Source organism: Carassius carassius, chromosome 3 (assembly GCF_963082965.1).
Source record: "Carassius carassius chromosome 3, fCarCar2.1, whole genome shotgun sequence".
Classification (NCBI taxonomy): domain Eukaryota; kingdom Metazoa; phylum Chordata; class Actinopteri; order Cypriniformes; family Cyprinidae; genus Carassius; species Carassius carassius.
Window position 1 is genome coordinate 9,365,315 of NC_081757.1, and position 24,053 is coordinate 9,389,367.

Sequence of the window (24,053 nt, forward strand, 5' to 3'; positions counted from 1 at the left end):
CCTCAGAGGAGATGGCAGCGGTTTTGTTTTGAGCACTTAAGCAGGTTTAATTTGCTGGGTGGAGAATAATGCAAATATTAAATATTAAATATAATAAATATAAAATACTTATCTTCCAGAAGACTTGTTGTGTCGTACATGGAAGATCCAGAGCTGGTGAAAGCAGCTGGAGAGGCTAATGCTGTTGTCACTGTTTAGGAAGTAATTTCTCTATCTTTGCAAGCAACTTATAGTCTAGTAGATGTTTTACCAAGCCTAATTATTTTTGACATGCCCTTGAAAACGTGAAATGCACTTTAAATATGTTAACAGTATTTATGGAGCTAGATTCAAAGCATCAATTTTTCTTTTGGAATAAGCAAGATGTCAGCAAGTCAGAACTCAAATGAAAAGCTATACTAGTCAAAGACTTCGAATGACACTGGACTCAAGGTCAGATCTCTCGGCCTTAATTTGTCAGAGTGGAGTCATCGCCCCCCCCCCCCCCCCCCCACACACACACACACGTACGTACATACGCACAGGGCAGGGCAGTCTTGATTAGCCCTGGTCTCCATTCCCCATTTTCAAAACGCTTTCATTAATGCATTTCTCAGGTGGCCTTAAATAAAAGCAAGGGTTTCTAAAATCCTTCACTCTGGGGAATGGGAGAGCATGTAGGCAAAAGAAGGCTCTGGTAAAGTTTTACCACAGGAATGAAGGTAGGCCACATGGTGGTATTCTGCATGTTTCTTTTGTTAAAGGTGACATAAATGGATATACAAAAATACTTCATTCTTTTCCTCAATCTCAAATGCTCTAGCTTCAGGGTTCAGTTGTCATATAGAGTTTTAGGATTAAAGGTATGATGATGGAGACACTGATGTACTTTGAAGGAGAGTATAGGGTGATGCTTTAGCACCTTAATCTATACTGTGACAAAATATGAGTGTCAAAAGCAACATCACAGGTTCCCCATCTGTGGACTCTACCATTCTTTTAGATATTAGAGTAATAATTGGCTCCTCATATACACTATAATAGGATATTTATATCAAGATTCTTTTAAGCCATGATTTTTGTATTTAAAAAATGTATTTTAAAAGATTCCATTTGCCCCCCAGCCCCCCCCCCCCCCCCCAAGTATGTTCTTTTTAAAATCAATTTTAGAGAAATATTTTCTGCATCAATTCGGTGATTGTATTGCTAAGCAGAACAATTAACCTTCGACTTCAAACTTCAGATAAATTAAGTCAGAGTGAAATTGGATATCCACGGATGCATGTCCTCACTTCCTGTTAGTTCAAAGTCAATCAAAAGACTTCAATAGGAAATTCATCCACTCTCTTCTGTAGGACTTTTGATATGTCCTTTTAAATTATTACTATTTCTCCTTTCCTCCTTCTTACATTGATTCAGTAAAAATCCCCAGTGGTAAAACTGTGTCTGTATGATGGTCATGTATTGTGGCGGATGTGCAGAATGTTATCAAGCAATATAAGAGGTCGTAGAGGTTGCAGTACATTCGTTACACCAAACAGATATTCAGATTATAGTATTCAGACAAAAATAAGCCTCATCAAAAAGTGTACTACTGCTCCAAAATGGCGCTGTGGTGATGCAGAAGAGACAAATTGTTGAATAAAAAGGTGTTATTTTCACATACAAAAAATATTCTCGTCGCTTCATGGCGTTGCGGTTGAACCACTGATGGCAGATGGACTATTCTGACAATTGTTTTCATACTTTTCTGGACCATGACAGTGTGACTCACTTGGCAGTCAATGGGACAGTCACAAGCCTCCTGGTTTTCATCCAGAATATCTTAAATTGTGTTCTGAAGACGAATGAAGCTTTTACGGGTTTGGAACAACATGGAGGTAAGTGATTAATGACAAAATGTTCTTTTTGGGGTGGAGTAACATTTAAATACCTCAAATGTGAATTTACTCGATGTTTGTCAACTAATGTTAAGTATTAATTTCGACATGTATCGACATGGTATACCTCTTCTTAATTGCATTTTCAATGGAAAAAATATAGATATTTTATGCTATATAATTAAACTTAGACATTACAGTAAATGTACAACGTATGTATTTGGTAGATCATCATGGGGGGAAAACTGGGGGTTTTACTTTTAAAACCTTGTTGGCAATATCTGTAGCCTTTGGTTGATCATAAAAATATTAATTTGACTTGTCCCTCTTTTGGTAAAACAACAGAAAATGTTTATAATGAATGCTTTTATATTGAAAGCCTGCATGTTACATATAGGCAAAGATGTGAAACTTGCGTTTTTGTTAAAGCACTTTCATAAATTTTGCAGTTTATTTCAGATGAATTTTAGTTATGCAACTCCTTTGGGTGGTACTTTAGGAATAGTAATGTCCCAACATGTCCTTGCCTGGTATCTTCTTGGACAGACGAAGCAGTCAATCAGATTTATTTTTTAGAGTAATTGAAAGATGCTTCCCAATTGGCATAGTATCTAAATGTATTATGTAAGACTATAAAAAGATTAGAATCAGTATCACAAACTGTATTTTTTATTATTATTATAATTTTCAAAAATGTATGCACTTTCCATCAACCTTAAATCATTCTTTTACTACATAGTATGGTAGTTGTTTAACAATTTCACACAACAGTTAGTAATGACTTTAAATTGTGATTGAAAAAGTTTGCTTTACTGTGTGCATGAGGATAAGTCTATTTCTAAATCTAAGAAAAGTATTTACTTATAAATGCTTAATTTGGATACATTTGTAGTGACACAAAAAGTTAAGTTCAGAAGTTTTGGTTAGATAATTTGACTTTAACTTTTAACCACCCATACTAAAACTTAAGTAAATTTTTTTCTGTAGTTTTTACACCCCCATTGCTTTTGTAACCACTGAATTTATTAATCCTTTCCTCACAATATGTTTTCTCAAGCAGTTTTTGATTGTTTGAATAAAATACAGCATGAATGTTGAATCCATGCCTGCATGCATATGGCTCATTATCTCTGCAGGTCTCTTACATTTGAGTTTTCTTTTTGTTTCTGCTCTTCCTCTACAAAGAGCTTGAGGAAGCTTACTATAGCAATACAAGTTTTGCTTTATCTCATCAGGTTTGCACACAACAGAAATGGTGTCCTCATGGCTATTGATATTGAAAGGCATTCTTCAACTGTTTTGAAATATGCTAATGAAACAGAGATTTCAGTATAATTACATTAGATTTTTCTAGGTTTCTGTTTTTCCCAATTTAAACAGATAGAAGCTCTACTTACTGTACATGGCTAGAAATATAATTGCCCAGGGGTGTTATGAATACTGACTGAACTGACTTGCCTTAAAGGGTTTTACTAATAGCAAATATCAGTTTGATTTTACTTCAGTTGTTAACATTTTGAGAACTTTAACTTTGAATTGGAGAAATGTGTGTGTATTGTGTCAATTAATTAGAAGTAATTTGTATGGAATCATGAACAAGTCAAACCATTTACAATAATTAGAAAGTGTTCAGATGACGGTCTTAATTGCTTTTGGTACAATGCACTTACAGTTTGGAAAAATGTTAAATCAGTTAAGGGACAAAACATTATTTTCTATTAACAGCATTCATTTTTACTCTCATAGGAATAAACTAATGAGCAAATGCGCTCAATGAGAAAATTAAACCATCTCGAATTACAATTTTAAATATTTTGCTCTTTCCACTGTTGATTAAAATAGAAAGTAAAGGTTACTTACTGACACACGAATGCTCTCTCAGTAGATCACATAAGCATAAGCCTATAAAAGTGTCAGAAAAAGAGCAGTTATAATTTAAAGGGAAATTCCTGTTATTAAAGTGGTGTGTAGCAAGGCCAGGGACACTCAGAGCAAACTATAACTATAATAAAATGGGCAGCCTTTATACATTAACCTACTAGATTACACAAATGGCTACTAATAGCAATCTGGCAGTGTCAAACAGGCATCTGTGTGTAAACAGACAAACACGCTACATGAACCACCGTCACAGACAAACTGTAGTCAGAGGGAATTATCGAATGAATTTATCACTGGGACTCTAATCCAGAGCCACAATATTACAAGGAATTATTACCACTTTGTCTTCATCAGCACCAAAGTCGGCCATGAATGTCAAAGCCAGTTGCAAAGCAATTTCGGAAAGAGTGATAGTGCACATTCCCTCTGGATATTTGCCTTGTCACGGTTAATAAGGACACTTTTTATTCACACTTCCCCACATATTAATAAGAATGACCTTGACCTTAATAAGAGCAAATCTCACTGATGCAGAAAACTTGCAGGTGGTGTGACTAGGAAAATAACTCTCTTTTTCCATGTTTGCACGTCATCTTCATGTATAAACATATCCCAATCCTGCAAGTCATCCGCTGACCACACTTGGCCCCTGCGGGTGTTGCTTGTGCAGATGGGGTATGACCAACATGAAGATGCTCCTCAGAATAGCACAGATCAGTGACAAATATCAGATCAGAGAGTGGTGTGTTTTATGTGTAGCCCCTGAGCTGGTTGAGGAGCAACCAGAGGACTGACCTCAGATCTGTGTTAAAGAATCACTTTCAGCTACATTGCAGTGTCTGTCAATGTTGCTGACCTTCTATGACCCTTCCGATGCCTGGGGGGTATACAGTGACAGGCTATGGAAAGCATGGCATTCTTGAATGTCAGCAATCACATCTTAACTTGGTTCTGATTGTCTAAGGAAACATGTTTAATGGTTGGAAGACACTGACCAGATGTAGCCATCATAGTTTTACATATTGTAACCAAATGAAAGATTGAGATTTAGATATTATTTTATTATGCATACTCATATTCCATGTCATTTTTCATACTGAACATTATAATGTTGTGATGTCTGAATTCACCTGTAGCATTTGAATGGATTTCTTCTAGTTCGTAGTGTTTAATGTCTTTTTTTTAAAGAGAAAACGGAGTTCAATAGGCCATTTTTCATCTTTACCATTTATTGCTTATTATCTTTAGGCTTGTGTTTATGGTTTGAAATTCATGTTTGATTTATATTTTCTATATTATTTTATACTTTATAGTTTGTAGATTAAGTTTATTGTAGATTTTGTTTCTATACAAAACATTAAATAATATAAAACATTGTGTGAAAAAATTGCATAAGAAAAAATATTTTTTTAATTATTTAAACATTACTTTTCAGATAAATAAATTAGAAAATTTCTAATGTTTAAATGTAATTTATATGATTTTAAATGTACTTGTCAGTCATAAAAAGCTATATTTCACTTCTTAAATTATTCATGACAGCCAGCTAGGTACTAGAAAGAAATTTAGACTGCCTTCTCCTTCAAAATATAATTTTAGCAGATGTTGACATTTGGTTAAAAATTTAGTTTAGCCAATATGCAGGCTATTCATTTTGGCTGTAGGGGACAGAATGGCTTTTTTCAGGTTTGAGGCAGGTCTTGAAAATGGAGTGTGAGAAGCTATATGCCCAGTGTCAAAATATCCATTACTGTTCTGTCTCCTTGGCACAGCAACGGTGATATATCGGACCCCTCATCCCATGGGTCATCAGACTGAGCCGTGACTGCAGTAGTAGAAGCTAATGGAGTGTGTCTATCTATTTTTCATCTAGCTCTTGCTTCTGACTACATAGACTGTATTGTATATCGCTCTTGTCTTCCTTTACCCATAAGGCCTTTTGATTTTGGTTTTTAGAGAGTGCAGCCATGCTCAGTGATTCTTGTCTCATGTCAGGGTTAAATATTTTTGCATGCAAAAAGGCTGGAATCCATCAGCCATGTGCTTTAGAAGAAAAACGGCTGATCAAGGATCTTTTTTGGTGAGATACAGATTGAGCACAGCTGGGTGGTTTTTACTAACCTTGATCATTTAAAGGCTAAACCAAAGAACTAATCTCGCATTACATTGAAACTGAAAGTGTGAAACTTTCCCAGCACTCAGCTGGAACAGGGCCAAATTTGGACTTGCATCAGTCGTCCAGTAATGAGATGTGTTGTAAACACTAGCCTTGGTCTGAAAATGGGTTTTACAGTGATTAATGTAATCTGACAGAAATTAATTTGGCTGAGAGCGATAGTTGAGCACTGCGTGTGTGTCGGCAAAATGTTGCAGAAAGCCATTGAGCTGCCTCTGGTGACATGATAGCAAGCATCGCTCATACAGATGCACATACACAAAGTCTTTGCACATTGAGACCGAAACTTTGTATGTTATATAATAAATATGACCTCACGTTGCGTGAATCATGTTTACACACTACCTCTGAAACTTTCACCCGTCATTAAAAAATAAATAAATTAAATTTAAACCGGTTTGATTTTCTGCATTTTTACATCCGTAGCATGCATTCTTATAGGAAAGAAATAAAATGTATTTAAATATATTTTAAAATGTTATTTAATCCATTACGGCAGTCTTTAGTGTCACATGATTCTTTAGAAATCACTCCAATATGCTAATTTCATGCTTAAGGGACATTTCTTAATATTATTAATGTTCAAAACAGTTGTGCTGCTTAATACTTTTGTGGAAACCGTGGTCATTTTTTTGTCAGATTTCTTTGAAAAATAGAAAGTTAAACTTTTTGTAGTTTATAAATCCTTGCTGAATAAAATTTTACTGACCTCAAAATTTTGAATGGTAATTTATACATGCTAATATATATTTATATTTGAATTATAATCAAATCGGGAAATCTGTATCAATACCCAGCCCTAAAATACATAGGCATGCAAACATACAAACACACTTTTGTTTCTTCAAAAAAAAAAGCTCTTTGTTTCTTCATGTCTTTGTGTTTTCTTCTCTCTTCCTTTTTTCCTCCCCAGCTGTCACAAAACACTGACACTAAGTGGTTTTAAAATATCATTAAAGCTGAAGTATCTCTTACTATGGGCTTAAGGGACTGCAAACACATGTAGGGGGCATCGTTGCGGGATGCCTAAATGTATTTGTCTGCTGTCATGCTTCTCCACAGGGCGGTCCCTAACCACAACAATGCCACAAATGTGCATGTATATGTATTCTGTGTTTCCATTTAAAATTTTAGCAAACAGCACATCAGACGCTTTGCCTATAGAAAAAGTGCTTAATTAAAGGCAGAATAATCTGAAGCAGTGTCATTGCAGATGTTTAACACTGACCACCACACTAGCCTCAAGATTAGTTGTTTCGACTGTAGGGCAGGCCAGAAATTATTTATTAAAAATAATTTTAGACATTCTGTAGTATGTGCAGAACTACTCCTTGCAGTTCTCTATTCTTTCTTTGTGAGTTTGATCATTTTATAATCAGCTTTGCCCTTGAGCCACCCACATTCCCTCTACTAATAAACAATGTTCTGGTGATAGCATATGCACCTCTGCAAATCTGACTCATACATCTACCGACAGAATTCACTTGCTTTTTTTATGCAGTCATAAGCCAGTGCACTCAGATTTGAACATGTGTTCTGAATTCGCTCTGATGTGTTCATTTTGGGTCTAAATTTTAGTTGGTTTTATAGTTGCTATAAATGTTTGGTCACGTTTAAGGACGTGTTTAGACTTGGCATGTCTGGTTTGATCAAAATGAACTCATTACAGTTTGATACAGGTGTTGGAGGTGCTATCTCCTTGCAGCAGATCTCTGTGTGTGCAAGTTGATTTCTGTACACATTTGATAAGCATTTTATGGGTTATCAGTTGGTAAAAAATACCACTGTGTACACAAATTCAACAAGCACATTTAGCCCTGCACACAGCATTATTTTGGGTGTTCAGTCATTTTGTTAAGTGTACATCGTAAAAGCTGTCCAATCAGGTTTGTGCTCTTATCCTTATGCCTTTTTGTTTTGTATATTTAGGTTCACTGTTAAAAATGATAGGAATGCTAAGCAAAACAGGAATAAATGTATCATTTTCTTTTTTTGTCCGGACCCAAACTACTGAGAACCAAACTGGGTAAACACACCCTAATCCACACTCAAAAATGTTTGAGTTTCATGCATTAGATGAAAAATATCAAGTAGCATCTGCAAACAAATAATGCTGGAGTTTTCTTAGATCTCACATTACTTTGAGCCATTATTTTAACTATTTAAGACTAGGTGGTCTTTTTTTTTTAATAAAAAAAAAAAAAAATGTAATTTACATTTAATATTAAATTTAAAATTTAAAGTCTGTTCCCATCAAGTTTACTCAGAATAAACACAGGTGCTTCATCATGTTAACATGTTCTGCAAAGTTCAGAATCTGTCAAAAAATACTTCATAGTTTGAATCCTAACAATCATGGGTGTGTCAGGATCCTGCCCTGACAGTCTTGTCTGTCCTATCTTTGTTTAATGTGTCTCTGTTCATTTTGTGCCTGAGCACATGGTTGTGTCTTTGTTTATGTTGGCCGTGTGCTCCCCTTGTCCTGCCTCCTTGTTTCTAATCACCACGCCCCGTTGTTTAGTCCTTTGTTTGTCTAATTGTTCACCTGATCCTTGTGTGATCTGCTCCCTTTATATTGTGCTCATTTCCCTCTGGTCCTTGCTGGTTCATTTTTGTGTGTGCCTTGTGTACAGTCTCTAGCTTGGATATTTAGTCTTGTTAGAACTCTTTAATCAGTATTTTGCATCTTATTTGGTTCCCTCTTATTTTTTAGTTTTCATTTGTTACCATGTGTAGTCTAGTTCTAGTCTTTGTAGTTTAGTGTTTTTGTTCTTTAACCTTTTGGGGTTTTTCCCACCTTTTTTATTTTTCTTTCTAGTTTTCAGCAAGGTTGCTGTTTTCTTTATTTTGGTTTGTAGTTCTAGTTAATTATTCCTAGCTTTTTCCAATTGTTATCCTTTTTTGTTTTCAGTTAATTCCAGTTATTTCTAGTATTACTTTTTGTTTTTCCTTTTTAGTTTTCTTTTCTCCCTAGGCATTGGTTTGCAAGTTTACTTTTATCTGTCAAATTCTTGTCTCCCCTGTTTTGTCTTTGTGTCTGTGTTGGTTCCTGCCCCGCTTCCTGAATCCTCCCTGGTTGCTGGTTCTTCTGACCTGACAGACATTGGGGCGCTACAAGGGGTTCCTTCAACCGGGTCAGGCCCTTCCTACTTGAGTTGCTACAAGGTCTCCTTTTGCCACAGAGTCTGGAGCCATCTCCTTCTGATCCGCCTGTTCTCCTGTCGTGAGCCCTGCCCTATTGTGGACTGTCTTAGTGCATCATCTGTGTTCCACACTTGTTAATAAACCGTTTCCCCTGTTAATTCTGCATCTGGGTCCTCCCTTGCCAAACCCTGACAGGGTGAATTTTAAAATGAATGCCTTGTTTTGATATTTTGTTATATACAAAGACATTTGTGTTTTTAACTGTGGCTTTTTCCAAATATTTAAGTTTTATTAAACATGACAATAAAGATTTTTAGGGATGTTTCTTAAGATTTTAGTCTTTACAGTGAGTGCAAATAGCTAGAAGCGATTGAGTGTTTTCGTTCAGAGCTGTGTGAGAGAGAAAAAGCCTTCCCATAGGATTTTCACAGCGTATCCGACTCAGTATAATGGTTTTTAACCATCTGTAGGAAGTGTATGTGACTAGGACCACACTATGTCCACAGCAGGCTTTTTAAGAAACCCAAAGAGAGGACCACCTCTTGGGAGGAAAGCACACACACACACACATTTGCTTTGGACAGAAAGAGAGGCTTCAGTGCCCAAGGCTGCTCATCAGATCTGAATGAAGAGAATGAAATTAATTTAAAATTACCCCAGAACATTTATATGGTAATATTAAACAAAACAATATAAAAATAAGAGTTGATATGCCAAGGCCCTCAAGGTTGGACCAATATAGCTAAAACAATAGAAATGTCAGACTTCTATAAAGGCACTGGAAGTTAAAGGGGTTTCATTGTGAAAGCGAAAGTACTTTGTTTGGCCTTCCAAAAGGAGATGATATCCGCTTTGTCATGCCTAGAGCTGATAGAGGTGTTCCTTTAAGTGCATTTCTCAAGGGCCCAATGGTGATGGGTCATGACTCTCTAGAAAGTGACCTTGTAATTACCAGAAATGAACTTTAGTCATAATGTCACAAAATCTAACGATAAATCTAAATCTAAAGATAAATAATGTTAGACAAAAAGTCTTCATTTACTATACCAACAACCATATTAACCAACCATCTAGGTCTAGCTATATTTGTTGTCGCTTTTTAATGTGTACCAATTCTGCCCCTTAAAATGCTGTATTTGATGTATCGGGGATAAAGTGACCAAATCAGTATTGGACAAAGTGGTTGCATTATTTGAGTGGTTTTTGGGTTTCCATAATGCTTTTATTCACTGTGTGTAGGCTGTTGATTTTCATTTTCTGATTGTGGTGTGATTTGATTATTTAATAACCCAATTTGTGTATTATCTTCTGCACGTGCTCAACTGCGCTGTCACTCCCGCCTCTCATTTGCTGCAGGTGTGCTATAAAAGGAAATCTCACAGTTCTCAGCAGAGCGGGGTCAATGTGTGGGTTTGAAGTGATGTGTTTTATTATATCTTCAATGCCAAAATTACACTAGACTCTTTGAAAGCATGCCAGTTGTTGGTTCTATGGGCATTTTAAGGAATGGTGTTGGAACTGCTGTGCCCACCATGCTTTCAATTTATCTTTTTATGCTGTTGAACTTTTGTGCTTTTAAAGGGACGTTATTCATATGTATAGTTGATTTACAGTATGTGCTGAAGTTTTAATTTAGCAAAAGCTAAGCAAGTACCTGTAAGCTTAATTGGCAGTTGCTCATCCACCCTGGATTTGCAGTGGAATATGAAATATTCAGCGTAAGGACTGTTGAACTGTATTTCCAGCTGCTGAGATGGCAGTGGCATCATGTCTTTATTTTTACCTCCCTGTAGAAACTATATTCAGTATAACTGAGCGAAGTGGCAACAACGGCACCTTTCTGCCGCTCAGATACTCACCGTCATCCCATTCATGTTGGGAAATTGCGACATTGTGACATTTCTCCCCGGTACATTTTAAATGTAATTTCCTGAATTAAAAGCACTCCATCACAGCTAACTCGAAGAAGCACTTTTCATTAATAATCTGAGAGAGGGAGGACTGAATATTTGCACCAGTGGGAGATGAGTAGGTGTTTGTTTGCATAAAAAGCTTTAGATTGCTATACCGAGAGTGATGACCTTTCCCTTGCCTCTATAATAACATGTGAACGCCATTTCCTCTCCCTCTCTTTCCCTCCTCTTTGTCTCTTGTCTTTCAAATAATGGCAGCAGAAACTGTAATTTTGCTACTGGCAGGTAAGTACGATCATTGCATCCAGACGAGCGCCCAGTTTTATGTTACGACCTGCTCATTTTAAAGTCCCAACATAAAAGAGGGATCAAACAACAGAGGATATCGATGCAAATACTTTTATTGTATTAAACTAATACAACAGCAATCAGTGATAATAATAAACATAAGTATAGGGTAATAACGGAAAATAAATCTAACAACAGAACTTTAACTACATGATATAAGAAATGCAAAGGGGAACAAAGGATAACATAATCAACAAGCTCTTACATGTTGAAACCCAGAGAAACAATCCCACAGAGTGCCCGTCTTAGTCAACAGGTAACACACTTATATAATGGTACTAATTAGCAATCAACAGAAGACAACCAATCAGGAACAGCCACACTCCATCCAATAGGATCTGAAGAAGACTCAGGGTCATCACAAATGGCTAATGGGGAACGATTGAGGCTATTGAGAGGCTTTTCAGTTTGTGTGAAGTTAAAAACTACTCGCACGTTAGAAATGTCAATGAATGAGAAACAATGGCATGTTAAAGCACTCATGGGGTCTCTCTATCTCTCTCCGCAGAGTTTAACTCCCACTCCATTATAATTCTACTTGACAAGTGTGATAACAAATTTCTTAAGCACAGTTATTCATGTGATGATCCTGGAATCACAAGATTTTTAAGAAAGTTATGCATCACTATTATTATGTAATGTCAATAAGCCTCACTTGAAATGCAAGCTTAATGTACTTGAATCCATATTGTTATTGTTGAGTTTACAGAACTACTTGTATTTTGTTCAACAAAAGGACATACATTCTCCAAACAAGCAGTGAAAGAACAGACCAAATTTGAAGGGATTGTTCACCGATGTTTTGTCGTAATTTACTCACCCTCAAGTTGTCTAAACCTGTAATTTATTTCTTCTGCTGAACACAAAATAAGATATTTAGAAGAATATTTGTATGGAAGTAAATGGCTACCACAATACAATTGATACAGGTCTGGAACAACATGAGGGTGAGTAAATTAAGACAGAAAACACATTTTTGCATGAACTATCCTTTTAATTGTTGATTAAAACATTGAAAATTTTTTTTTTTTTTTTTTTTTGTATTGTAAAGTAATGCATTAAACTTTTAGATTCTAAAGTGTATGAGTAGGCCTTCTCTAGTCTTTACATTGTAAAGCAGCACAAAGACTACTGGGAGTCAGGAGAGTCAGGCTCAGTCATAACTTAGCACAACTTCACTGTCAGAAGAAAATGTGCATAAAAATTTACAGTGGAAGTACACTGCGAGGTATGCCTTTGCACCTGTTTTATCCATAAAGGTACGAATATGCAACCTATATAGCTGTCATGGTACAGAGGTGTCATTTTGAGCAGATGTTTTCATCCAAATATAAAAAAAGGATTAAATTACAAGCAGAAATGATTAATTCAAGAGAAAACAATAGTAGTGCTAACATTTTAGGTCTACATTGTAATATATATAGATTAAATAAATTGAACAATAACTTGTTGTAAAGTTGTAAATGTTATAAAATCTAATATATTAAATGTTGATCACATAAAATATGATAACGTCATTTATCTTTATTGTTTTATCCAACTGAAAGAAACAACAACACAAACTACGAAAACAGCTTATAATGAAGCGATACTTTTACATTAATACAAAAAAAAAATATATTTCAAATAAACTTTATATATATAAAAAAGACTGTATTATGGTTTCCACAGAAAGATGAAACAGCATGACTGTTTTCAACATTTTTAATAATAAGAAATGTTTCTTGAGCACCAAATCAGCACATTAGAACGATTTCTGAAGGATCATGTGCCTTTGACTGGAGAATGGCTGATACAAATTAATCTTTGCCATCAAAAGAATAAATTACATACAAAACAGTTATTTAAAAATGTAATAATATCTCATAATAATACTGTTTATACTGTATTTTTGATCAAATATGAGCAGATTTGGCAAGAGACTTATGTTGAGTTGATAATGTGGTACAAGTAACTTCAGTGTACTTAGCATTGTGTTGATAGTAGCTAACTTCTTTTGCACAAGAATACCCTGACTATAGTTTGTTTACTTTTACTTTGAAATAAGTATCTTGTAACTTTGAAAGCTGCAGCTTCTTTAACTCTGATGGCCATGACCTTGTTCTTGCAGAGGTTGTTGCAGAGTGGTATGTGGCGTCGCTCCAAAGAGGGGAACAGAGTAGACGGCAGATGCTAGGTAATGTGTAATTTACATGTGTGGGTGCATGTTCGTGAAGGAGATGCACACTGACAGTTCAGTGATGCTGCTGAGTCACCTGTCTCTTGCACTCATTCACTTTGAAGGGTAAATCTGCTCAACTGCCTAACATCTCTCTCTTTTGATTCTTTGAACTGACTGGAGACCATATTTTCCCGAGCCCCCAGCATCTATTTCATCCTGCTTGCCTGTGAGCAGAAGTATATTTCAGGCTTCTCAGCAGGAGAAGACCAAATGGGATGAGCTTTTCCTAGACATCCAGTCACGTTGAGTTACCTTTAAAAAAAAAAAAAACCCTTTGAGGAAATTTTGTGTGCTCAAGCAATTTATTGCATATTTTAAAATGTGATAAAGCCAGTATTCTGTCTGTATTGAAAAAGTTTTTATTTTTTATTTTTGGTATTTTTGTAAAATGACACTTAATATATTTTTTAATGCATCTGAAAAGTGTGATGACAAAGGTTTTCCAGTAAAGCAACGATTGCAAGCAGTGTTCTTGTAATTGGATAACTGCTCATTTTAGTGCATCTATCGCCATGTTTACCGGTCTTGGCATCACACTGTGGTGCATTTTAGCTTATTATAGCTGGAGTGCAGCATTATCTCTCCCAGAGTTTTCCCAAACAACTTTTTGAATTATATTTAGCTTCATGACCTTGCCTCAACCAAATAATTCAGCCATTAATCTGTCTATATAAAATATTGATGCTGGACCCTTGTTTAGAATTTGATTTCGTGCAGTGAACAGCTCATACAGAAGCAGTTTCGTCTCTGTTTTTCCTGGAATACATTTTTAACCACTTCTCTTGTTTTTTCTTTCAGAAAATATCTTTAACCAGTCTACACCATCAGCTGAGTGAATTCAACATGTTTTTGTAGTTGGCAAAAAAAGGGAATGAGGCAATGGCAAGCATCTAACTTTGCTGAAATGCATCCTAAATCATATTAAATCTGTTTTTGATGTTCTTAAGCAGGCCTAGCTGGTGATCTGTTAGTTTGGCTAGCCAGATTAAGTGCTTAAAGGTCCTCTAAGACCATCTGATTAACCTTTTTTTTTGTTCTGCAGGGCAGCTTACAGCATGGTCACTAGTATAAGCAATGAACCTCTTAAATCCCTATTAGTTCTGTTCTAGAAAGGCTTTCTGTTTCCTCTTGACTTGTTATCATTGAGCAGGATATTCCCTCTTAATGCTGTGGAAACAGAACGGGTGGCTGCCTGTAGCCAGGCCAAGCTAATCAGAAAGATCGATGACCTGTTAGCGAAACTCAGCATAGCCTGAGAAGTTTCTTTGCGGTTGTTAGTGCAGGGTGCTAATAATGACGGCATTGTGTTTTGCTAGAGGGATTGTTTTAAATGAATACTATCAGCTTAGTGGCTAAACCTCTGTTATTTGTGTTCATAAATGGACAGAGCAGGGACTCGCTCCAAGAAAATAAGCAAAATGTCAAAACCAATCTGCTCGTCTGCTTAACAAATTAGTGCATGTTTCAGTGGGTACTGAGATTCAGTGGGAAAATGAGAAGTGTGCCACCAGACCGAATGCTAGGTGTGCCATTTAATGTTGAAAGATGCTGCCAGTAGTTTCTTTACAAACTACAGAAAGACAAGAGAAAGGCGAAAGAGTGAAAAAAAGGATTCAGTAATGCAATTTTCCTCCCTCCCCTTCCATTGTGATTAGCCGTCATTGTCCCCAAAATATTCTTCCCTATTGAAACAACATAATTCAGAATGCCTTTATAACCACTTTTATCCACATGGGGCAGAAGACTCAGCTACAGCTGGTTTTAATTATGTTCATTAACAAACCAAGTACAACCCATAAAGTGATAATGAGAATGAGGATTTCTGTGTGTGTGTCTTCATGGGAAAACTAATGTATGAAAGTGTTGCTAAACAAACAGTTGTTCAGAACGGAATGCTGTTGTGCTGTTCACAGCACTTTTACATTATACACTATTAGCCACAATGGAATGAAAATTCACCCTATCTATTTTGTATAAACCTTATCTGTAATTTCTTAATTGTTTTTTTTATCTAATGTTTAATCAAAATGTCATAACTCAATCTCAAATCCAGTCATTATCTATTCCAAGTAGAGAGATAATGACTTCTCTCTGGTGATGTAAGACTTCATATGCATTATACACTATTACAAACAGTGAAATGCTACATAGTTGTCACATGACTTACTATGTTAAATGTTTTATCCAGCAAGTTGAATTCAGCTGCATAAAATGCAACTGTTTAGTATTTTTAATTTCAATTTGTTTTGAAATGTCTTTACTTTTGACAGTCTGATAAAGTAATGTCACAATTAGCCACCATTAGATAAGTCACAATGGAAATGGAAGGTCAAGTTGCCACATTGCATTGTGGGATGCTTCAGTTTCCCAGCAGTTTCCCTTCAGTATTCTAGGTGTACTGAAATTTTGCATACTGCAAAAATGAAGCAAGTGGTAGCCAAAGTCACTTATTAATTGAATGTCCTCCTGACTACATTCAATTCCACTTTTTTCAATTTACAATATACTGTTTTCAGTCTGTGTGTTCAGTGTTGGTAGTTTATGTTTTATATTGCATCACAAAATAGAAAAAGCAATAATTTCCTCCATTCTTTCACTATAGTCTCAAGTGACATAAAAGTTTCCTTTCGTAGTCCTTTTATTTGTTTGTCAGGGAACTTGACAGGATCCGGGCACATAAATCCTCCTTTCATAATACTTGCTTGAAACCAAGTTTTGAGTGATGTTTTCTATCATACTAGTGGTGCTGGTATCAGCAGCCCACTCCTGATTAATTGTTCACAGGACCCAGGTGGAAAAGAGGAAAGGAACAATTGTGTTCTTAATCTCCCTCTTACTCTCTGCCTCCCTTTTTCTCTTTCCCAGGTCTGACAACAGGGCTGACGGAGGTGCTCGTCACATGAATATTAATGCCACCATGTTTCAACAAGATGCTCGCTAATCTTTTCTCTTCCCCCACCTCTCTCTCTCTCTCTGAAGTAAAGTCCTATTGCAGAGCTGTCATCTGCAGAGCAGGAGCTGCACTATAGGAGTTTGCCAGGACATTTTATTTTTTACATCATTTCGATTAGTCTTTGGTGTTTTGAAATGTGTCATTTTTTTTTCTTATTTGCTATCAACCCACTCTTTAGTAGTCTTTTTTACTTTGATACTTTCACTTTAGTTGGCCTCATGTAACCGAGATTTCCGAAGCCATCTCCTGCATCACATGACTGTAACTTTTGTTGAATAGTGCATGTCAACACATTGGTGACATGAAAGAAGCCAAACTCTTTCATAGACATACAATGACATGAAAGAATGTTAAAAGCAGATTATAAAGATGTTTTCTGTAGAAAAAGTTGAAAGAGATGTTGGAGAACTTATTCTAGAGCAAACCGTTGATGGGTGTTCAAACAGGTGGCCTGAGCAAAAGAGCTCTGCAGTCGTAAACATCAGATTCTCATCTTAGATTTTACAGCATTGGAATTTGGAATTACATTTTAGAGTTCAGGAATGGTGCACCATTTCTTTTGTGAATTGACGTAGATCTATACTGAACAGCACATTTGTTGGGTAATTTGCTCACACCAGGATATAAAAAGAATTTAAGAGTTTGCACCTGCACTGGCAAATGAGAATGCACCTCTTAAACCAAGTTCAGTTCTGTTTTATAGAGCAAGTTATTATTTTTTAATTTTTTAAGTGTGTTAGTTCTGTCACTGGTTAGTTTTCTTAAGCTTGTTTTAACCATACTTTTGTCAATGGCTAGTTCTGACGGGTCATTTTCAAAAAGTACAAGCAAAATGTCCCATAGACACTCTAACTTGACAATCCTTAGCATTGAAACTTATAGTGACAGTTCACACAAAAATGAACATTCTGTCAATAATTACTCACAGATTCCTGAGCTTAAGTGCAGCCTCTTTTCCTCCACGGTTTAAATCTGTGCCTGAGCTTAACATGTCTGTAGCACTAACATATGTGCCATATGGTCAGAGAGGAAGAAATGCAATTACACCATATACATGACAGAACAGTGTGATTTAAATCCACAGTGTTCCACATAATGATGATCATAATCACAGTATGAGCCCAAGTTTATCACAGTTACTGCCTTAATAAGGGTACATGTAAATGTAGCCAGTGATAGGTAGCATCGAAGCAAATGATTGTAATACAAATCAACTGGATTGCATTGAAGCTGGATTGCATTTAAAATCAACTGGATTTTGGACTACACCAGTACTCCTGATCTTAATCACAGACCAGCTATTATGTAATATTATCTAATTAATTTATATATTCCACTTGTTATTCTGATGGCAGTCAATCAAATTGCAGCACATAAGACTCAGATTTAACCTTTAAGACCAAAATTTAAGTCTTCCGTATAATAAATATGTCACATTTTCAGTATATCTAGTAGCACTTTGGGGTCGACAGGGACATGGTCATTGAAATTCTAGTTCAAGCTCATGGCACAATTGGGTCATTGCTTTTTAGTGCCACCTTTCAACCTCTGGGGCAGATTTTTTTGTGGAAATGGCTGGTGGATTGGTTAGGGTGAAGATGGTCTGGGCCTCTTCCTTTACTCTCCATGTGACTGTGCATTTTGATAGCAGCACCAAGGTTTTTGTCTAAAAAATTATGAGACTATGAGTCTTTTATGTAAAAGGGGGTGACTAAGCATGAGCAAGGAATTGTTTAGTTTTCTTGCCTTTTTGTACTTTCTCTTTGTTTTTTCCCTATCCCATTCTTTTCATCCTTTCAAGCATTTTCCACTTAATTCTTGGTCGACTCACGGGGTTGTTTAGAGTTGAATGAGACAAACAACTGGTTCTCTAGAATTGAGTGGGACACACAAAAACAAACAGTAATCAGGCAAATGAACAAACAATGCGTCCTCCTACATGATTCTCTACAGCTTTGAACAATCTGGCACAATAAAGTATAAATACACACATGCATTATGTACACAATCGGCCGTGACCACCAACTTCTGTTCAGCTCATGCCTCTTAGTATTGTTACCCAAAAAAGAGTGTGTGCAGTGCACCATGGGCATTTACCCCATTATGATGTGACCTGCTGTTCCTCTTTAATTTCTAAAAACAAAGGTAGGCAAGGCAGATTCAAAAATCATGATAAGCATGAGCAGATACATTTGGCCTGAAGCTTGCTGTGACTCATGAGAGCAGATTAATTGAGATGATTTTAGCAGCTTTCTTTGCCCTGTTGTATTTATTCTTAGCTGGCTTAACTCCCTGGTAACACCAGCGCTATTTTTTGGCATCGGAGCAGGTCCAGATTAATGTCTCCAGTAAATGTCATGGTGTGAAACATAACTCTCATTCAACCTTTAAATGTGAGGTTATCCTTTTTTTTTTTTTTTTTTTTTACTTCTCTGTTTCATCAATTCGACTGGTTTATTTGCTTGGGGGCAAACCGTTCATAAAAACATGTTCTGACTCCTAACTCCTCGAATATGGAAACTTAGGATCCATCATTAATTTGTAATGTACTGAGTATGCCTTTAGCATATTTTTTCAACATGCAGGATGATTTTGATTGCTTTTGTAATTTGCAAAAGTAGAAATAATTTTTTATATATTTTTATATATTATTAGATATACAAATATTATTGAGCACCAAACCCTACTCCTGCTATCTCAACAATATTTCAGACAGGACCACTTTGGCAAGTTACTTGAGTTTGAAAACAATTTATCTTTGGCGGTATGGTTCCTTATGGGGGTTCTTGCTCCCAAATTAACTGAACATACAAGAGCGTAAACATTAACCCCCTGGAACCATCAGCTTGGAAATCTATGGCCATTAAGACACTTAATAAATGTTTTTAAAAGCAAACAGTGGTAATTGTGTAGATGTGGCGTAATTGTGTAGATGTGGCAGTGGGACATCTATCCTGTAGCTTGGTTATGAGGATGAGTGTCTCTCAGCAGTGACGTCCATGCCAACAGGCAAACAGTGGTAATTGTGTAGATGTGGCGTAATTGTGTAGATGTGGCAGTGGGACATCTATCCTGTAGCTTGGTTATGAGGATGAGTGTCTCTCAGCAGTGACGTCCATGCCAACAGGGACTTAGTGATCTGAAACAAAGAGACGACAACCAGAAGGTGCATGGTAATATGCTCATGCTTATAATGGGGAGGGAGGGTTGCGAGTCATTTGAGCATACTTACCGAGCAGTAGTACCATGTATATATTTCCTGTGTCTAATTGGAGAATGGTAGTGATTGGAGCTATTTGACAACTGACCTCATCAGCTGGTTGCAGCCTATGCCTCTGTGGCCTGACTGAACTAACGCTGCGCTCGATAAAACACATAAAAGGCAGATAAATGTACAGTAACAGGTGCAAAAACTGACAGACAGTATAAAACTTGTGTTGTATTCCAAGTCTCCTAAAGCCATACGATATCTTTATGTGAGGAGCAGAGTGAAATTTAAGGTTTTAATCATTGAAAATGATCCAATATCTCTTTCACAATCAAACACTTCTTCAGTCAAATGTGTTTGTGATTTGAGAGTTACGGCTGGATACTGCGATCGCTTTTGGTTGTGTTCCTCACACAAATCAATCATTTGGTCTTGGAAGACTCTTAATGTTTGCATCTCACTCTTCTCTACTATACTGCCAATAGTAGTCTGATATTATTAAAATCAGGTGAATTATCTGGCCAAGGCAAATTTTGAAGTTTATCTTGATGCTCCAACTGTATGGGTTTTATGATCATGACTTCATATTTATTTCATTGGTGCACTGTGATTAAAGTTTTAGCAATTGCAGCTCTTTTATGGATGTTGTTCTCTGTAGAAATAGTTTCTTCGAGGTGAATATTGAAGTTTGCTGTAATTCTGCTGCAGTGGTGCTGTGTTGTTTTGCACACAATACTTCTTATTGATCGATGGTCCATATCATTCACTTCCTCGGTGATGAGGTCTTGCCATGCTTTGTAAACACAGTTATAATTGTAAAAACCGTTGTTCTGAACACAACATATATTGCACTAATATACTAGAGAATATAGTCAGTTAAATAAAGGTTATCACAATGTTTGTTTTTCGCTCTATAAATTAACCCCTATAATAATGGGTGTTCACATTATTTTGTCCAACCCCTGTATATGTCATAATGGCGGTTTTCTCATTGAAAGTACCCTGCATGTTGAAAATGGTAAAGAGGAACCCAGTTCTTTAAAATGCGATGCTAGTGTGAGAATGGGTTTTTCATACACATTAGAGGAAACGCACCATAAGCAAAACACTCGGCGACTTTGATGTGTCTTCATTGCCAATACTTTGCATTGATTTTTCCTGCTTAATACACTTCTATCAATCTGTCTCACTCAGTCTCTGTCTGTCATCCTTGTTAAAATTAATATCTTACAGACGTGCTTGTTTACCCTGCCCTTGTCCCTTGCATGTTATTAATTTAGTTTCTATTTTCCGCCTTGTTTACAACCAACCTGCCCCTCTTAACAAAGCCAGTGTCTCGTTCTCTTTCACCTTCTTTTTGCCCGTGGACACAATTGTGCAGATGACAACCATTTTCTCTATCTTAATTAGACAACTGATGCCTCCTGCAGACACCCCCTCTGTTCCACTGTCACAACCATTGCAGCCTACATATATCACCTCATACACCTCCCTCCCAGCAAGCTGCAACAATATGAAACTGATTTAAAAAAAAAAAGTGTTTACCCATTTGGGAGCAGTCGGGAGTGAGGTGCAAATCATACCTTATTTTGTTAAAGTGTGTTTGTAATGGTGTAATGCTAATTCACCTGTTGTTTTTCTCCATCAGGAGCTCCACTGAGCTAATGTACTCAACTCGCTCACTGAGGAGTCTGCAATGAGGTAGTCAAGACATGGTTGTCACTTCAAGCTGCTTCGATCTGCTGTCAATGGGTCAGAAATCTAAAGCTGCTGATTTCATACCCTGGGAAAAGCTCTGCACAGCAAGACGAGAGGAATAAAACTATCAGGGAGTTATCAGAAGCATCTTAATTAAAGTCTTTCAGTGGCAGAAAGTGATAACAGCTGGGTTAACACGATCTTGAAATGCATAGGCACAGATTAATCAGACTTACCAGTTGTGTATGTCTGATGCGTCATTTTAACAATGATCCCTAGAAGTCATTAAAAGTAAATCTCACCATATGAGTCTGGCAAAAAACTTTAATATTTCTGTACTTTGGCTCTGAACATGCGTGTCACAATTATCACATCATCAAAAATCCACATTTGACCAGTATATGGTATCACAGCTGGTTTATTTGCGAACGTACATTTGATGTTCAGAGTCGAGCAGCTGCACAATTATCCCTGTTTTAATCATCTGCACCCGAAATATATTATCTCCTCTGTGCAAAGAAGCATTGACTAAAACATTACTCATTACACTGAAACTGAAGCATGTCCAAAATCATAATGTTCAGTGTCTTATAAAACATCTGCCAATTATGTCATCAAAAGCCATTAGCAATATGCACCTCTTTCATTTTAGTCTATGAGGCTTTGTACTTCTTTTGTGGCTCGTGAGATTAATGGGCTTTTCTAATATGCCTTGTGCTATTGATTACATAAAAATTGGCCATTCGGGATTTGATAGAAATGCCTTCAGAGGATTGAGCTTTTTGTAGTTGACAGGAACTTAACAGACTTGGAGGACAAAGTCAGTGTGGTGTCCTGTGTAGTCACCCTCAATCACATCTTCAGATCAGGTTATTATTTATGACGTAGGAACATATGGCAATTACAAACCATGAGTGCTGAGCCGATAAGTGCTTTGAAACCGATCCAAGATTAGTCTGTTATTCCAGCCTCCAGCAAGAGCCGGTTAACCACAAATGCTGCTTTAACTTCGCCTCGATTTACTTCGCTGCAGTTTACTGTGTAGCATGGTTAAATATTTGATCTGATTGCTCTGATAACCCTGGCAGCATGAAAAAGCTTTTTTCCTCTCGCCAACTAAATGATAAGACTGGTAAAATTAATTTGAACCCTGTAGGCATTTTTTTTTAAAATGAGAAAAGGTCAGATTTCCTCAGGAGGGTGAGGAATGCCAACCAATGTTCTGATCAAATATATCGACCAATGAAATAACCAAATGTCTTTTAAAGTTTACTTTTAAAATGTATTTCACTACAGATTACAAAATACAAGCTTTAAAAATTAATCGGTAATGTATTTCATTAGATTAATCAGGTATAGTAACTTAATCTAAATACTTCAGAATACTTTGAAATCCAACCAAAAGAATCGTGGAGTCATAATTGATGGGGCTCGTTTCCCACGGTCGCAAGCAATGTCATTATAGTTCAATATTTAACAACCACAGTTCGCTAATGCTTTTGGGAAACACAACTCAGATCTATCAAGTTTGTGAACCATTTCTTTTTATATTTCTCTTTTAACTTTTTAAAATTTTCTCTTTGGTTTCCTATTTCTTTTCTCTTTTTTTTTGTTAGATTTTTTGGATGTTTTCTTTTTCTTTTTTCCATTTTCTTTGTTTTTAGATTTATTTCCTCATTTTCTTCCATTTACATTTCCTTTACTTTTGTCACGATCGTCAGCTGGAGTGAACATTAACTTCAGTAGAGGGCACTCCACTCAGGACTCACTCAGGACCCATTACCAACTCCATTTCCCAGAATCCCATGCTTAGGGTTAATCACTACCAGGTGTTCCCCATTACCACTCCCCTATATAAACTGTGTTTAGACTCTCAAATAATGCAAAGTCTTGTTTTAGCCTAGTCTGTCAATTCCGAGCGTTTCTCCTTGGGTTTGTTCCTCCCGTGTCGGACTTTGGATTGTTTATACTGACTTTGATTCTCTGCTGCCTGCCCCGACCTCTGCTTGTTACTTTTGCTGATTCTGGATAACTCTGACATCCCTGACGCTGTTTACTCTGATCATTGCCTGTTTGACCATTCTCTTTATTAAACCACTGCATATGGATCCGAACGTCTCCTTGTTACAACTTTTTTATTCTGCCTTTGTTTTCTGTTTTCCTTTTCTTGAAAGTTTAGAAAGTCTTTCAGTTGTAATTTTGATGCAAATGCAAAGAAACCAGACGTCTGTACACAGAAAACATCTCACTCAAAGCAACAAAATGCTGCAACCATTTCCTGGAGTTTATCTGTGTATTTCAGAGATAGATCAAAGACTACTATCACAGCAATAATTCAAACTGTGCACTGAAAGGTTCTTTAATTCAGACTATTGAGTCAGTCTCACTCTTGGCTCTCATGCTGTTCTTAGAGGGTGGGCTGGGGGAAGAAGCCAGCTATATGTTGTTCTTTTGTATTGCCGTGACAATGAAAATCAGACAATTACATTATAGTGTGATCAATCATGTATAGCGAGAATGAAAAAGCTACGGTGCTTCCTGTAAAATCAGGCTTTAGATTATATCTCTTCAAGACACTGACCTTAAATGGCTCAGACCCAAATAACATCCCCTGGATTCCCAAGACATCCTTTTAGTGTCCAAACATTACCT

The 24,053-nt window shown here is 36.5% G+C and overlaps 1 long non-coding RNA gene across 2 annotated transcripts; it reads left to right on the forward strand.

Annotated features, from left to right (window-relative positions):
* Window positions 1-1,704: 1,704 nt before the first annotated feature.
* Window positions 1,705-22,563, forward strand: LOC132113984 (uncharacterized). 2 transcript variants are annotated; one of them, XR_009425239.1, is made up of 4 exons: window positions 1,705-1,859; window positions 13,432-13,497; window positions 16,522-16,631; window positions 21,352-22,563. It is a non-coding gene; the product is annotated as an uncharacterized LOC132113984 (long non-coding RNA). The 2 variants fall into 2 exon arrangements; XR_009425237.1 differs by lacking the exon at window positions 16,522-16,631 and having other exon boundaries at window positions 1,706-1,859.
* The last annotated feature ends 1,490 nt before the right edge of the window (window positions 22,564-24,053 follow it).